General features: G+C 33.6%; 1 long non-coding RNA gene across 1 annotated transcript; it reads right to left on the reverse strand.

Annotated features, from left to right (window-relative positions):
- Positions 1-2,873: 2,873 nt before the first annotated feature.
- Positions 2,874-3,151, reverse strand: LOC143561081 (uncharacterized). Its single transcript, XR_013140232.1, has 2 exons — positions 3,045-3,151; positions 2,874-2,960 (listed from the first exon to the last, which is right to left on the reverse strand). It is a non-coding gene; the product is annotated as an uncharacterized LOC143561081 (long non-coding RNA).
- Between the last annotated feature and the right edge of the window lie 3,403 nt (positions 3,152-6,554).

The raw sequence follows: 6,554 nt of genomic DNA on the forward strand, positions 1-6,554 counted from the left end.
CAATGCTGAATAATATAACACAATATTAAGAAAAAAAAAGACACAATCAATGACGAAAATAAACATAAAACACAATAATAAACAAAAAGATACAATGGTCTTTTTCACTCAACATTGTGTCTTTTTTTAAGAACAAGGAAGATGGTAGAAACATTTTTGTGTTTTTACTTTTTTTGTTTTTTTTATTAAATTTTGAGTTATGATTTTTTATTTATTTATTTTTAATTTTTTTGAAAGGTTTTTTTTATGACTATAAATCCTTCTCATCCTTTTTATTTTTGTCTCCCTTTGTAGAGTAGCTTAACCCACATAATATTGCCTTTTAATTTAGTCCTATTGAAGCTTGACACGTGAACCTAAGCTTGATTAGAGCTTTTAAACTGATTTTGAGTAATTAATTATATACGAGCGGTTTGGTTTGTTTACCTTGATTGGGAACATTTATACCAACGATATAGTTTGCATGTAGTATTCGTCGTGAAAATACCGTAGGGATAGCCAAGTAAATTAGCTCAACTACTACCTAGCTTTCACATCTTCTTTCCTATATGCTTCCCCTTGAATTATGCTTTGATTACTAGTACTTATTCATCAAATGTGTATTCAATTTCAATACTTCTTTTCCATCCACCTTTTATAACCTCTCTCTCTCTCTCTCTCTCTCTCTCTACTTGGGGTGGTGCTCAAGATTTAGTCATTGGGTGTATGCAATTGGTTGATGGATATTGATCTCTTGTGGTCTTTTGGGGGGTGGTTATTTATTTTATTCTCAGAAACAATCAACTATTGCATGGCTAAATTGAGATCCTCCACACAAATCTCTCATTTCTCAAACCCTAGATCATGTTCTTCACTTTTCTATGTTGCACTTTTGATCTTTACTATCTTGATCACTCTTCTTCAATCCTCTAGTTCCATGGGAGTTGCATCACTTCCAACTAAACCAACCACTTCTACTTCCCATGTTGAATCCTCAAGATCATCATCATCAACAACAACAACAACCACCACCACCAATTTTCGCACCAGGAGAATGCGCCATCGATCACATCCAAAGTCTACTGGATCATTTGAAGCCGCCAAACATGAAGTTCCAAGTGGACCAAACCCTATTTCAAACAGGTAAGAGTTAGAGTGATGGTTTTTTGATTGATGATTGAATGGATTGGTATACCCATGGAAGATTTCAAGAAATGGCGATGGTGGCTGTGGTAAAGATACAAACAAAAAAAGCTAGCTTTTTTATTGGTGTTATGAATGATATATGATTATTTTAGCAGTTTGTTTCTGTTTCATTATCATGGTTTTATCCTCATCTACTTCATCTTCATGATCTGTATCAACTACCTCTTTGTGTTTAAATTAGAGAAAAATGTATAGCAAGAGACACTTTATTTTTTTTCTATATATAATATATGTATATGTAAACTCTATTCCTGGATATGTGTTCTTTTATATATTAAGAAGAGGATGAAACTAGCTAGTTAATTAGTAACTTAGAGGGGTTTGGGTACTCTTCTATTGTATTTCCGAATTTATGTGATTGGTTGGTTTTAAGTTGGTGTTTCTCTATGGCGCGTTCAACGTTCTTGTTCAAATAATTTTCTTTTTAAACGTGTATAAAGATTCCGATCGAACAACATAAGATGTCAGTGTAGTACCTATCGTTTGTCTTAAATTGTTATTAAGTTTTCCAAGAAAGGAAGGCTACTAGCTAAGGTTTTGTAATATAAAATCTTACATTACATTGTTTTTCAAGACACAATGATAGGGTATTGAGAGATAACTTGTTAAGGTGAAAACAAGATTATAGTTTTAACATACTTACTTTAATTTATAGTTGTGAATTAAAGGTTGAAGGATGATTTAATCATATTAGGGTTTTCTTGAGATGAGGAATGATTAGAAGAGAATCTTAGGCAATTGCAGAAAAAGGGTAATGCTGTCAAATTATGGCAAAACAATCTTGCGGAGGAGAGAGGGTATAACTTAAAGGGTAGTTTTAAAATATTGACCAAGGGTAGTTTGGTATAGAGAATGGAATTGTAGAGAAATGGAATAGAGAAATGGAATTACAGATAAAGGGAATTGGTCTGGAGAATGAGAATTGACTGTTCTGTTTGGTAGTACAGAGATTTCAGTAGAGAAATATAGCTGAGAATCATTTCTCTTGTTTGGTACATAGAAAATAAACAGAGAATTATATCAACTTTATCATTAGCACAAGTATTTTTTTCATAACAAATATTTATTAAAAAATAAAAAACATATAAAAAGATGCATAAATTCCAACCAAAATATGCATTGATCAAACCAATTCACATACAAAACATAGTTTTTAAGCAAAAAACATCAACCATAGTTAAAATCAATTCACATACAAAACATAATTTTCTCTTCTATTGTCAACGCAAGAAAAGAACGTCCTAGATCCACATCTTTACCAAACTCACCCTCTCCTTTCTTCTTTTTCTTCTCGACCTTCTTTCCAAAGTACTTGTCATCAAACTTCTCCACATTTACCCCTGAAATATCAACCTTTGTTGATGTGGCGATAACGTATAATTGGTTCACTCGCCTCAAAGGAACACCATTGATCTTAAAAGGGCCTGAAATGAAGAATGTATATCAATGATTGCAAAATAATGAAGGAAAACAAATAAAAACAAACACATAGAAAATAAAGTGTCACAATTATTGAAATAATCAACAAAATGCAATGAAACTGTAAAAAGATACTAATTCTCAGATTTGACATGTACTTTTGTTATAATGAATAAGCATTTGAGTGCATCTTGAAGCCTACTAACAATAAATAAACCCAAACAAGACTTGAACACTGTCCTTTAAAACCTTTAAACCACTTATCAAAACAAGCCAATTGTTTCATTGTTAAGTTTGTCACGCGCCTTGTAAACCACACCATATGTTCCTTCACCAATCTTCTCAACCTTCTCATACTACAGTTTTATAAACATATTAAAATCTACTGAAGCAACACATCTGATATATCTTACATAAAAAGTTGGAATGCATTATCATACCTGGTCCATCAAAAGTTACCTGATATGAACTCAACTGTATCTACATCCAAACAGCAGAAATTAATAACACAATATGAGAAACTTCAATATTACTAAAATGACATGAAATCAAGAGCTTTAATCAAACAAACAGAGGTGAATACATCCATGATCCAACTAAACAACATCTAGCAGGCGAATACTTAATCATGTCAAGAAACACACTAAATCAAATTATCAGACAACAATACCATTTGTGCATTTCAGTGAAAATGATAACAAACATTACCAATTCAGAACCTGCATGACTACAAGTGATGATTGACTTGCTTGAAGTGTACTTTCATTTATCTAGATTGTAGATGCTAAAGTTTCGCACATTTCGCGATCTTATCGTCGTGAGAAACATCACCGTTTCTACTGATTTCGATCAGAGATTCAGTCCAAATTGACTCTTAGACTCTAGACACGAAGATTGCATTATTTGGGAGAAATGTCAATGATATCTACGAAACTGTTTAGAGGCTAGTAAAACACTGTTTGATTTAATTGAAATGCACAAATGTCATTGTTGTTTCATTTTGTGTCTTTATTATATATTATTTTTGGCTTTAACAACAATGGCATTTGTGCATTTCAATTATATCAAACAGTTTTTTACTAGCCTCCAATGTCCAAACAGTTCCATACATATCATTGGCATTAATCTTTGATTGAAATCTGTAAAAAACATAATGTTTCACAATTCGTGATCTTATCGTCGTGTGAAACATCACTGTTTTTACTTATTTCAGTCAATGACTAATGCGTATGATATGTATTGAACTGTTTGGAGGCTAGTAAAGCACTGTTTGATTTAAATTAAAAAATCACAAATATCATTGTTGTTAGAGTCAATAATAAATCATATATAAGAAATACACTAAATGAAACAGCAATGACATTTGTGCATAGGGCTGTAAACGACCGAACCGAACCGGACGAGACATTGTCCATGTTCGTCCGTTAAGCTTTTGTTGGACAAACGGGCGGTTCACGAACACTCTACCAAACAAAAATTCTTGTCCGTGTCCGTCCATTAAGGAATTGAGTTTGTTCGTGTCCATTTGTGTCCGTTCGTTAATATTGTAAACGGACGCTAACGGACAAACAAACACTAATGGACCCTAATGGACACTAATGGACAAACGAACACATAAACATTAATGGACAGTAATGGACAAACGAACACTAGTAGACACTAATGAACATTAATGGGCAGTAATGGACAAACAAACACTAACACACACTAATGAACATTAATAAACAAGCATACATAAACGATTCTAATGAACAAACGAACATAAACGATTACATATTAACTTCAAAAAGTATAATCATTAACGAACGTTCACGAACACTATTGAACGAACGTGGCCTCGGTCCATGTTCGTCCGTTAAGCTTACCGAACAAAAGTTTTTTGTTCATCTCCGGTTCATTTATTAAACAGACGAACATAAACGAACTTCTTTCCGGTTCGTTTATAGCTTATTCTGCATTTCAATTAAATCAAACAGTGTTTACTATCCGCTAAACATTTCAATGCATATGATATTCACATTTCCCCCAAATAACACAATCTTCATACCTAAACTCAATTTAACCTAGATATATGAATCTCCAATCAAACTCAGTGAAATCAGCCACGTTTCTCACAACAACGATATTGCAAAATGTGCAAAAGGCGCAAAAGTTAAGCATCTATAATCAACATCAGTCAAACTACACGTCAATTAAGTCAACAAGCACATGTAATGGCATACGTTCTGAATCGGTAACGTTTAATAAGATATTCAAAGCAAAATGCGTACTAATTCAAAGTTATAATAATCTATAGAAACTGCTCGAAAACTGGATTAGATGAATTTGAGAGTTGAGAGTTGAAAGCATACCTGCTGCGATGAAGCTTTTGTGTGGAAGAAGAAGACGAATACGAAGACGAGAGTCCTCTGGTGCTAGGTTTTGGGGGAAGACAAGTTGGTTGAAGATACTATACAGATTATGGATAGTTTGAATCCGTTGAAGATAAAGCAATCGTTACCAGTGGTTTTGTTGGTCCGGTGAAACGCGGCAAGCTCAGATGGCAGGGAGAGGCGTGAGGCTGAGAAATGAAACCTAGAAATCCAATTCTCCGCATTTTGTAGAGAAACAAAATCAGAGAAATGGAAATGGTTTATTTCCATTTCTCACCTCTTTCTTTCATAAACAAACAAGAGAATTCTTTCCAATTCCATTTCTCACCCCTCAATTCCCTCTACCAAAATCATTGCAATTTGCAGACACACAAAATCCAATAAGGTCAATTACAAGCACACACATTAATCATCATCATGGCTACATGATATGCTAGTGACAACATATTTCATGTCTTTAAATTATTTTGTGGTACATTTATTTATTTATTTATGTTGAACGAAACACGTATAAAATGAAACAGAATAACGACAGGTAGCATGAAATTTCAGAGTCTATATCAAAGATACAAAATACACAACCACCATCGTAATGAGAAAAAAAACTAAAACAAGAACATATTACCTTAACGAACACGCTTCTCCCAGTTGTATTGCCGCCCTTGGTGACCATACCATCTTCTCTAAGCAAGACAATGTCTAGTTAGATCTATTTTTGATCCATCTAGAGCATTGCTCCTTTATACGTTCCAGCCATCGCCAGATTAGTAGTTATCCCAGACTCGTTAACCCCTCAATCATTTCATGTTTTTCATATTACCAACACATGGTATAAAAAATGAACATGACATCTTTTTTCACGTTAAGTTTCACATGGACCCATTGATCAACTCGAACACCTACAGAATAAAGTTACGCTTTCACATTTTTATCCCATACCATTTCTCCAACTTGCTCCTAAGTTTCTTTTGCACATTCACATTTAAAGAACTAATAAGCATTCACACAAACATCATAGGCTCAAAAAACATTTTGATCTATACAAAACTGAATGTATATTTTGTTTTATCCTAAGTGTAGGTCCTCTAGATGGATCTCAAGACTTGAGTCGGATCAATCCGTGTTGTTGGTTAACGGAAATCACCAACGAAACTCGGATCTCGGATCTTAGTTTTGTTATTCTAATAGAGAGGAGATGAGAGGAAGGTGGAGAGAGAAATTTATTTCCAAAGGTTTTCTTTCTTGAATGAGTTGTTAAGGGTTTGGAGAAATGGTAAAGTGTCCATTTTATAAGGTCCTCGTTTCTCCAATAAATACAAAATAAACGTACCGAGTACGTACTATACCGACTAAAAGCAAACCATAAAGACATACACAATCCTAATAACAATATATAATATTGGCCCGACAATCTCCCTCTAGGATTGAGTATGTCGAGGAACCTTCGTCAAGTTCTTTACTTCGTCTTTATTTCTTGAAACTTAGTACTTGTCTTGATCCAGGATCTTGAACCAGATTGGATCTTGAACAGTTCTTTATTTTCTAGTCTTGTAGACTTGAATTTCCATCTTATTTTTG

Source organism: Bidens hawaiensis, unplaced genomic scaffold (assembly GCF_021521415.1).
Source record: "Bidens hawaiensis isolate Kalapana, Puna unplaced genomic scaffold, B.hawaiensis_p1.1 tig00020534_1, whole genome shotgun sequence".
Taxonomy (NCBI): domain Eukaryota; kingdom Viridiplantae; phylum Streptophyta; class Magnoliopsida; order Asterales; family Asteraceae; genus Bidens; species Bidens hawaiensis.